A 10566-nucleotide genomic window follows, 5' to 3' on the forward strand; every position below is an offset into this window, starting at 1 on the left:
AACAGGGCCAGAGGGGATGGTGGGGCAGGTGGTAGACAGCCCTGCATCTGGACACAGCTGTGCACCCTGCAGTCTGTCCCTCAGCCTTCCAACCCCAGCTCTTTTTTTTCCATTATTATTTCTATAATTTTAATTTATTTTGGCTGTGCTGGATCTTTGTTGCTGCAGCTTCTCTCTGGTCGCGGCGACAGGGGCACCGTCTAGCTGCGGCGCAAGGGGTCCTCAGTGCGCTGGCTTCTCTTGCTGTGGAGCACGGACTCTGGGGTCCGTGGGCCCGATAGTTGTGGCTTCCGGGCTCCAGAGCACAGGCTCAGTAGTTGGAACGCACGGGCTTAGTTGCCACCCCAAGTCTTGCATGGATTCTTGGGCTAGGAGCCCGAGGTCCCAGAGGAGGACGTGGTCTGTGATGGAGCGGCCTGGGTGTCAGGCATGACTGTCACAGTGAGAGAAGCACCCGGGCCTGCACGGGAGACGCTGCTGGTACTGTCCGCCCCTGGCCTCCTCTCTCGCTTACCCCTCGGCGATCTCAGGCTGGCCCGTGGCCTTAAAAAACACCTCTAACCGATGACTCCCCAGTCTGTGTCTCCAGCAGAAACTCGCCCCTCAAGCCCGGTCACCCGCTCCATCTGCTCAGGACTGTCTGGCGGGCCCGCGGGCATCACGCCCTAGGCCCCACCCTGGGGAATGTCACCTCTTCTCCCATGTGCTCACTTCACAACTTTGGAGGCATCTCGCTTGTCGTCTCTCCTCAAACTCCACACCTGCCATCTGCTCTGCCCCCAGGCGGGTGCAGAATCCAGTCTCCGCCGGTTCCTCCACCGCCCCCGCCCAGGAGGAGACCTGTCACCTCTCACCTGGACTGTTACAACTGACTTCTTGGCCTCTGCCAGAGGAAGACGGTGAAAACAGAAACCGGATCACGTCATTCCCATGCTCTAAACCTTTCACAGGATGCCCTGGTGCCTCAGGCAGTAAAGAATCTGCTTGCAATGCAGGACGTCTGGGATTCACTTCTGCGTCAGGAAGATCCCCTGGAGAAGGGAATGTCTACCCACTCCAGTATTCTTGCCTGGAGAATCCCATGGACAGAGGAGCCTACAGGCTACAGTCCATGGGTTTGCAGAGTCGGACACCACGACTGAGTGGCTAACACTTTCACTTTTCAGACCCTCCAGTGGCTCCCACCTTATTCAGAATGGAAACAAAGGCTTTCCGGCGGCTCAGAAGGCCCCACCCAAGCAGGCCCCTGGGGCCTCTTGGACCCTGTCTTGTCACCTGGCCTCCTCTCTGTCACAGCTTGGCTGTAGCTTCACTACCCTTCCTGCTGCTCCTTGAACAAACCAAGCTCGCCCAGACCTCAGGGCCTTTGCACCTGCTGTCCTCTGTGCCAGGAATGCTCTTCCACTAGAGACTATATTAGCACACTCCTCACCTCTATCAGATCTGTCTGCCCTTCTGAAACAGGCCACCCTCCACCCAACACACTTTTTCATTTGCACACGTCATCAGCTGGTGTGTTTTTGCCAAAAAAGGCCCATCTAGTCAAAACTATGGTTTTTCCAGTAGTCATGTATGGATGTGAGAGTTGGACCATCAAGAAGGCTGAATGCCAAAGAATTAATGCTTTCGAACTATGACGCTGGAGAATCCTGTTGAGAGTCCATTGGACTGCAGAGAGATCAAACCAATCAATCCTAAAGGAAATCAACACTGAATATTCATTGGAAGGACTGAGCCTGAAGCCGAAACTCCAATACTTTGGCAATCTCATGTGAAGAACTGATCCATTGGAAAAGACCCTGATGCTGGGAAAGATTGAAGGCAGGAGGAGAAGGGGGCAATAGAGGATGAGATGGTTGTATAACATCACTGACTCAGTGGACGTGAGTTTGAGCAAGCTCCAGGAGTTGCTGATGGACAGGGAAGCCTGGCGTGTTGCAGTCCATGGGGTTGCAAGGAGTTGGACATGACTGAACCACTGAACCACAAATAACACTGTCTGGCTCGCGCTTAGCGTGACAACCTCTTGAGGGCAAGTATTCCTGTGTATTTTGTTTGCTCTGTTTCTCTAGAACCTAGAGCAGTGTATGGCACACGGTGGGCTTCCATAAATATCTGATAAATGGAGGAAGCGCTTTCCGGTGAGCACACGGGGCCCAGAGGGGCAGAGCAGTGCAGCTGTGAGCGGCAGCTCCAGGGTTTCCTCCAGGCCTCGCTCTCGGGCTCCCAGATCCCTCCAGCCCACGGCGCTTGTTATTTCTGTTAGTAGCTGCCCGAATGCAAGACGGAGTGTTCTCACAGCGTCTTCTTGCTGAGAAGGCAAATATTCAAAAATACTTTGACAATGACATTCTCCACTTCCCCGAGGCTATGTGAGATGCCAAAAATGATGTGACTAATTAGCGGCACCGACTCCCCGCACATCCTGGCATCTGCGTCTCCTGGGGAGAGAGCACAGTGGCCGAGACTCTCTGGGTGCTGCCAGGGGACCCCCAGGCAGAGGGCGGTGGAGCTTGAACCTGGGCCAGGACCTGCTGTACTAGGGCCACCCGAGGGCCCCTGAGCACATCCCTGGGGTTCTCTGGCCTCAGTTTCCCCATCTGTAAAATGAGAGGCTTTTGCCTCAGCTTCAGGTCCATCTGCGACCTGATCTGCTACAGGATGCTGTGACGCCATGTGTCAGCCCTGCTGAGGCCTGAGCGGTTTTATCTGAACCTCAGAGACTTGAGTCCCTTTCACTTAAGCCCACTCTCAGCCTCGTTCACTCTTTTTTTTTTAAATTTAGTTTTGGCTGCGCTGAGCCTTCGTTGCTCTCTGTGGGCTTTCTCCAGTTGCGCCGAGCAGGGGCTCCTCTCTAATTGCAGTGCTCAGGCTTCTCATTGCGGTGACTTCTTTAGTTGCAGAACACAGGCTCTAGTCACGTGGGCTTCAGTAGTTGTGGCGAAAGAGCTTCGTTGCGCATGGCGGACCAGGGATCGAACCCGTGTCCCCTGCATTGCAAGGCAGATTCTTGACCCCTGCACCACCAGGGAAGTCCACAGCCTCCTTCACTCTTTGACTGTGCTGTGGGATCTTAGTTCCCGGACCAGGAATTGAACCCAGGCCCTGACAGTGAGAGGGGAGAGTCCTAACCATGAGTGAGTATGAGTGCAAGTCGCTCAGTCACGTCCGACTCTTTGTGACCCCACGGACTATATAGTCCAAGGAACTCTCCAGGCCAGAACACTGGAGTGGGTAGCCTTTCCCTTCTCCAGGGGATCTTCCCAACCCAGGGATCGAACCCAGGTCTCCCACATTGCAGGTGGATTCTTTACCAGCTGAGCCACAAGGGAAGCCCTAACCACTAGACCACCAGGAAATTCCCATCAGACTCCGTCCCTCTTCACGTCGGCTCCACACCTCGAGAGCACCCTGATGAGCCAGGTGCCAGGGACACAGCAACAGTGTCCCCCATCAAGGTTAGCTCTCTCCTGGCCCCAGTCCACTTGAGACCAGGCTTTATTTGACCCTCACAGCACCGCAGGAGGCCTCCAGCACAGGGGTCATTGCTCCCACTTGACAGATGTGCAAAATGAGGCCCTCCTGTGCTCAAGAGCCTTCCGTGGCGCCTGCTGCTGAGCCACACAGGCCTCCTTCCCTAGCGTCGCCCTGCAGCCCCCTGCGTGTCCCTTGTCGCCCTCCACCCAGCTGCGGCAGACTGGTGTCTGGGTCCCTCCAGGTTCCGAACGTGTCCCCATCTTGGGACCTTGGATGGGGCTGGGATCCCCCGGGGAGCACCCCCAGCCCCAACCTGGTCTCATTTGCTTTCCTCTTTAGTGGCCCTTGGGCTACGCCAGCTCTCCCTCTCTTGGGCCCAGACATCAGGAGGACAAGGTCCCCACCCTCCAGAAGCTCAGAGTTGGGGAAGCAAATACGTCTATGAAAAATCAGAATGTGGTGGTGGTTTACTCACTAAGTCGTGTCTGACTCTTGCAACCCCACAGACTGCAGCCTGCCAGGCTCCTCTGTCCATGGGATTCTCCAGGCAAGAATACTGCAGTGGATTGCCATTTCCTTCTCCAGGGGATCCTCCCAACCCAGGGATCCAACGCAGGTCTCCTGCACTGCAAGCAGATTCTTTATCAGCTGAGCTATGAGGGCAGGATACAAGGCAAAGGCGCCTTGGGAGTGAAGGCGCCGACAGCTGTGGCAGCTCCTGATGCTCCCCCAGGGCCAAGAGAGCTCGCAGCATTGCCAAAGTGAGAAGGGCCAGAAGGGCACTCCCGGGGGGAGGAAGAGCCTGTGCAAAGGCCCGGGAGGGAAAGAATATGACTTGTTCCTGGAGAATCAACCACCATGTCCCAAGCCCAGTTCTGTGTAGAGATGTGGTGGCAGATGAAGCTGAGGAACATGAGGAATTTGAATGCCAGGCGAAGGGTCGGGCTTCATCCTCCAGGACAGGAGTGAGCAGACCAACCCGCAGGCGCTACATCTAGCCCATCACCGGTGTTGGTACAGCCCATGAGCTGAGAGTGGTTTCACTTTTTTCAAAAAAATTAACTAATCAATTAATTGATGTGGCTGCGTCGGGTCTCAGCTGCATCACCTGGGGTCTTGGTTGCATCATGCAGGATCTTTCACTGCAGCACGGGGAGTCCCTCGTTGTGACTCACAGGCTCAGTAGTTGCACTGAGGCAAGTGGGTCTTAGTTCCCCGACTGGGGATGGAACCTGAGTCGCCTGCATTGCCAGGAGGATTCTTAACCACCGGACCACTGGGAAGTCTCTGTTTCTCCTTTGGTTATTTACTTTTTTAAATGGTTGGAAAAATCAAGAGTCTGAAATTCAAGTTTCAGTTTCTATAAATAACATTTTATTGGAATGCACGCACACCCATTGTTTACATATTGCATGCAGCTGCTTTTCACTGCAAAGATAGAGTTGGTTCAGAGGCTCCCCCCCACCGCAAAGCCTAAACTACTTGCTATCTGATGCTTCCCCAAAAGTCTGCCCATCCCTGTTCTAGGAATTGGCAGTGGTTCCTAAAGGGGATTCTAGGAAACTTCTGAGCCCATGAGATGCTCTGGGAGAAAAGGGTTTCCCAGGCAAGTAAATCTGGGTTCCTCTGCCTGCTGCACCCCACTCTCTCCAGAGAGGGACAGTGAACAGTAACACAGTAAAGGCACTGAGAAGTCCTGTAGGAAAGGATGCTAGTCAACTGCTATGAGTCATCAGAGGTGTTCGAAGATATTGGAATCCTCTCCTTCCTGGCTCAGGGGAGACTGCGTATCTCCTTGGAGGGAGGCACGGCTGGGGAACTCACTTTGCCACTGAGATGCCAAGCGACGTGTTCCGAGTGGAAGCTTTAAGAGCCAGTGGGTGAGTGACCACTTCCTCTTCCACTGCCCGCTCCTGCCATGGCCCCCAGTGTAGCTCCAACAGCCTGGGTCCTGGAGTGAGGAGACTTGGAGCAGAGACCCCGCCAGCCCATGATGGACGTGAAACACGACCAAGAAAATGCTCCTTGCTGTTCTGTGCCTCTAGCAAATGAACAGGGGTGGAGGGTCATAGGGGAAAACTCACTGGGTTGTGAACCTAAAAAGTAAAGTCTAATTTTTTAAAAAAAGGCAGTGCATAATAGATAAACAACAAGGTCCTAATGTATAGTACAAGGAATTATATTCAATATCATGTAATAAACCATAATGGAAAAAACTATAAAATATATGTATATATATGAACTATCTTACAGTAAGTCAGAAATTATATTTTGTAAATCAACTACAATTAAAAATTTTAAAAATTGAAAATGGGCAGAAGATCTGAATAGATGTCATTCCAAAGAAGATTTATAAATGGCCAATAAACACTTCAAAAATTGCTCACCAGTTAGTCGGGAGGGAAATGCAAAACCATAGTGAAGTTCCACACCCAGAAGGATGGCTTTTACCAAAAAGACAGACAATACCAAGCGTTGGCAGGAAATGAAGAAAGTAGAACCCTCATACACTGTTGGTGGGAATGTGAAATAGTACAGTCACTTAGAAAAGCATTTGGGCAATTTCTCAAAATGTAGAACATAGAGTTACCATAAGACCCAGAAAATCCCATTGCTAGGTCTACACCCCGGATAAATGAAAACTTAGGTCTACAAAAGTCTTGTGCCCAAATGGTCACAATTGTATTATTCATAATAGCTAAAACCTAGAACGGAGTTAGTGTCTACCAACTAATGAATGGATGAGCAAAATGTTTTCTACCCATATGATGGAATATTATTCAACCATTAAAAGGAAGGAAGCACATCATGGGTTAACCTTCAAATTATGGTAAGAAAACTAGTCACAAAAGGCAACATACAAGGTTCCATTTGCATGAAACGTCCAGAATAGATAAAGCTATCCAGGCAGAAAGATTAGTGGTTGCCAGGAGCTGGGAGTATGGAGCGGGTTAGTGGAGATAGATTGCCAATGCGTTTAAGGCTGCTTTTGGGGGTGATGAAAGCAGTCTACAATTGCTTATGGTGATGGTTACACAGCTCTGCAAGCGCACGAACTGAACTGTACATTTTGGGTGGGGAATTCTATGCTATCTCAATAAACCTGCTATGTTTTTTAAAATCTGTAGGCGAAAAAAATAAAGATTCTGAGGTTGCTTATTAGAACCACATACCCTAGCCCATCCTGTATAATATAATTCAGAAAGAGGAAGGGACTTGCCCAGACCTCACGGCTGATGGGCAGCAAGGCTGGCCACCCACCCCTTGCCACATTCCCCTGGCGGTGGAACGGACACTGTGACCCTGGTGGGTCCTGGACCTTGGGTCGTCTGGTGGCCTGGTACCTGGGCAGCCTCCCTCTATTCCCCATGTCCCACCCTGGAGGACAGCTATGGCTCCCTAGAGAGACTGCCTGGCAGCTGCTATGCAGGAGGCAGCTGGATCCCCAAATATAATCACAGCCAAGATGGAACCGGGTGATTTCACATTTCTGCCAGGAACACAAAGCCAACTCTTCTCTCGGGCTCCGTGTGGGGCTGAGGGAATCACAGCCCCCCTCCCCAGAGCCCCTTCCCAGCGGTTTCACCGGGACTGCAGTACTCACGGGACACGTGGGCCCACCTCTTAAGTGGCTTCCATCCCGAGTACAGCCTCATTCATTCGTCAATGGTCTGCACCATGCAGTCCTGAATTGGGTACTGGGGGCAGCACTGCATCCGCTGGACACCCTCCTTGTCCTGGAGGCCACCCTACCAGTCACTGGGCCTCCACCAGACCCTCTGGTCCTGCCCCAGTTACATGAGCATGGCTGGTCTCAGCCCTGAACATCTGATGACTCCCAGACACTTCCAGGCCAAAGCAAGCTCCTCGGCCTGGCAGTCAAGGCCCTTCGAGGTCTGGTCCCTGCCTCTCCCATCACGTGAATGCCCAGGGCTCCTGCAAAAGGAACCTGATCCCAAACTGTTCCTGGAAGGCCGCTAGCTGATCCCATCCCTCCCTTTTGCTCACTGCATCCCCTCATCTGGAATGCCCTTCCCTAGCCTGCCTAGTTGGTCCCAGTCTCTGCTGCTGGAGGCTAAGTAGGAGGGAAACGGGGCGCAGAGAGGCCCCTGGCCCTGTCTCTGGCTGGGGGCAGGTGCAGGGACGCCAAAGAGGTGGTTGCCAAGGCTCTGCTCAACAGAGTTAGCCCAGGTGAGCTCTTGCTAATGCTCCACGGATTAACCCGCTGGCTCCTGAGAAGCCGTCATCTGTCATCGTCCCCTTTGTGCACAGGAGCGATCAGAAGGGACCTGCTCAGTGCCACGCGGGTGAGACAGTGGCAGAGCGGGGACCTGAACCCAAGCAGAGCCGGACTCTGGCGTTGCCCCCTGAACCACAGCGCCCCTTCCCTGCCTGAGGGAGCCACCCGGCTGTGGCCCCAGCTCTGGTTCCACGTGCAACCTTGGGCCACATCATTTCCTGTGGGAGGGCCTCAGTGTCCCCATCCTCACCCAGGGGGAGGAGGATCCTGTCTTTCCCAACTCAGAGGACAGTCTCTATCGGTCCCACAAATACAGCAGGCCCAGTGGGGCGGAGATAGCGACCCCACAGAGAGCTGTGTCCTTTCCCTGGCTGCGGGGGGGACAGACCAGCAAAGGGACTGTGCCACCAGGGTGGGTAATAGTGCTGTCTGGATATACACAGTGCTATGTACACAAGAGATCACTAATGAGAATCTACTATATAGCACGGTGGTGGGGGGCGGGAGAGAAGTCATAATCTGTTTATAGGATATATGTTAACCTTCAAAATAAATGTATATTCCAATATACATTAGGTGCTGCTGCTGCTGCTGCTAAGTCGCTTCAGTCGTGTCCGACTCTGCGCGACTCCATAGACGGAAGCCCACCAGGCTCCCCCATCCCTGGGATTCTCCAGGCAAGAACACTGGAGTGGCTTGCCATTTCCTTCTCCAATGCATGAAAGTGAAAAGTGAAAGGGAAGTCGCTCAGTCGTGTCCCACTCTTAGCGACCCCATGGACTGCAGCCCACCAGGCTCCTCCATCCATGGGATTCTCCAGGCAAGAGTACTGGAGTGGGGTGCCATTGCCTTCTCTGATATTAGGTGCTAGTGGTAAAGAATCCGCCTGCCAATGCAGGAGACACAGAAGACTTGAGTTCAATCCCCGATTTAGATTCCCTGGAGTAGGAAATGGCTACCCCACTCCAGTGTTCTTGCCTGAAAAATTCCATGGACAGAGGAGCCTGGCGGGCTACAGTTCATGGGGCCGCAAACAGTCAGACACAACTGAGCTACTGAGCACCATACATTAGATCCAGACAAACAGTTTGATTCCACTTACGTGAGATGCCTAGAATAGTCAATTCAAAGTCAGAAAGTACACTAGTAGATGCCGGGGGCTGGGGGTGGGGAGGGGCAATGAGGAGTGAGTGTTTAACGAGCACAGAGTTTCAGCTCGAAAGAAGGGAAACTGTCGGCTGCTCAGTGGTGCCCGACTCTGCGACTCCACTGTCTGCAGCCCACCAGGCTCCAGGCTCAACTGAGCCACTGGGAAGCTTAGGGGAGAAGAATTTGGGAGATGGCTGAAGGTGAGAGTTGCACAACAGTGTGAATGTCCCACCAAACCGTGCAGTGAAACATGGTTAAAATAGTATGTTTGGTATTATGTGACTTTTGTTGCTGTTGTTTAGTCGCTAAGTCTTGGCTGACTCTTCTGCAACCCCACGACTTTTACCACACACACACACACACACACACACATTTTAAAGAGTGCTGTGTGGATCCACACAGCCTCCATAGGGGGCTGGAGGAGGGGAGATGTGAACTGAGAGGTGAGGGACAATCAAAGGTTTGCCAGGCAGCCAAGGGTGTGAAGGACACTCCAGGCGTTGGGAGGCAGGAGAGGGTCAGGGTGAAGCCTCTGCCCCCCACCCCCGCCCCCACCCCGGCACCCTGCAGCTGGAGAGGGCGGTCCCACGGTGGGATGGGCTGAGGCTTGGGGCAGCATTCCTGCTGGCCTGCCTCTGGGGCCCTGGCTCCTGAGACCCCGAGCAGCAGGGGTGGGTGGGCCTCTCTGATGACCCCCCACCCTGGGAGTGACCCCTCGCTCTTCACTGCCCATTTAGGAAGAGCCTATCCGCTCCGGCCCCTCCCCGCCGGTCACACACGAGGGGAGGAACTGGGGTCACCGCGGAGTGTGAGGTGAGGGGCCAAGCTCCTCCTGCCCTTCTGCTGGGTCCTGAGTTTGGGGGCTCCGGGAGTCAGGGCCCAGGCCCAACCCTCACTGGGACCGGGCCCTTGGCTTGGAGTCTAGCCCCAAGGGGACTGGGCACAGAAGAAAGCCACCAGTTCACCTGTTACCTGCAGCATCTCCTCGGGTGCCCAGAGCGGCACACACAGCCCAGAGGGGCCCAGGGCTCTGTCACCCCTCAGATCAGCCCACAGGGACCAGGACAGGCCTGGCAGAGTTTGGGGCTGCAAAAAGCTAGAGTCTAAACCTCTCTGCGCCCCTTTTCACAAATGGGTAAACTGAGGCCCAGCTTGGGGTAAAGGAGAGGACCAGTGTCCCCCAGCCTGTGGACTCTAGCGGCTCTCAAGGAGGAGGTGGGGAGCCAGGCTGGGCCTTGCCCCGCCACCAGGAGGGCACGAAAGGCCGGAAGTGGAGCCAGGACTGGGGCCTCTGCCACCTGGTCCTGGGGGGCCCCCTGGGTTGCGGCCAGTGCCGAGGCAGGGTCAGGCCAAGAGGGGGGCCATCCCGGTCACTCGGGGCTCCTCACATCCTGCCCCACGCTGCGAGCGGCGGCCCTAGGCCTCAGCAGGGGCCGGTTGACCCTCCATCCCCATTCCGGGCCTGTCTGCTTCTCCTGTGATGAGGGGGGCTGCTCCACGCCCGCCCAGCGCACTCCCTCCCCGGGGCCCCCTTAGAAGGACCTTCCAGACTGATTCATCTTTCCGAGGGAGGAGGCGGTGAAAGGAAGGGAAAGCACGGCCAAACCCAGCGAGAGAGGTCAGAGGAGCCAGTGTGTCCGGGCCCGCTGTCCAGACAAGGAAACTGAGGCCCAGAGCGCGCGAGGCCGGCCCGAAGCCAC

The 10566-nt window shown here is 54.4% G+C and overlaps 1 long non-coding RNA gene across 1 annotated transcript; it reads right to left on the bottom strand.

Annotated features, from left to right (window-relative positions):
* Positions 1 to 4845: 4845 nt before the first annotated feature.
* Positions 4846 to 10566, bottom strand: LOC139038678 (uncharacterized). The gene is made up of 3 exons (XR_011491730.1): positions 10409 to 10566; positions 5865 to 5987; positions 4846 to 5518 (listed from the first exon to the last, which is right to left on the bottom strand). It is a non-coding gene; the product is annotated as an uncharacterized lncRNA (long non-coding RNA).

This window comes from Odocoileus virginianus, chromosome 16, assembly GCF_023699985.2.
Source record: "Odocoileus virginianus isolate 20LAN1187 ecotype Illinois chromosome 16, Ovbor_1.2, whole genome shotgun sequence".
In the NCBI taxonomy this organism is placed as follows: domain Eukaryota; kingdom Metazoa; phylum Chordata; class Mammalia; order Artiodactyla; family Cervidae; genus Odocoileus; species Odocoileus virginianus.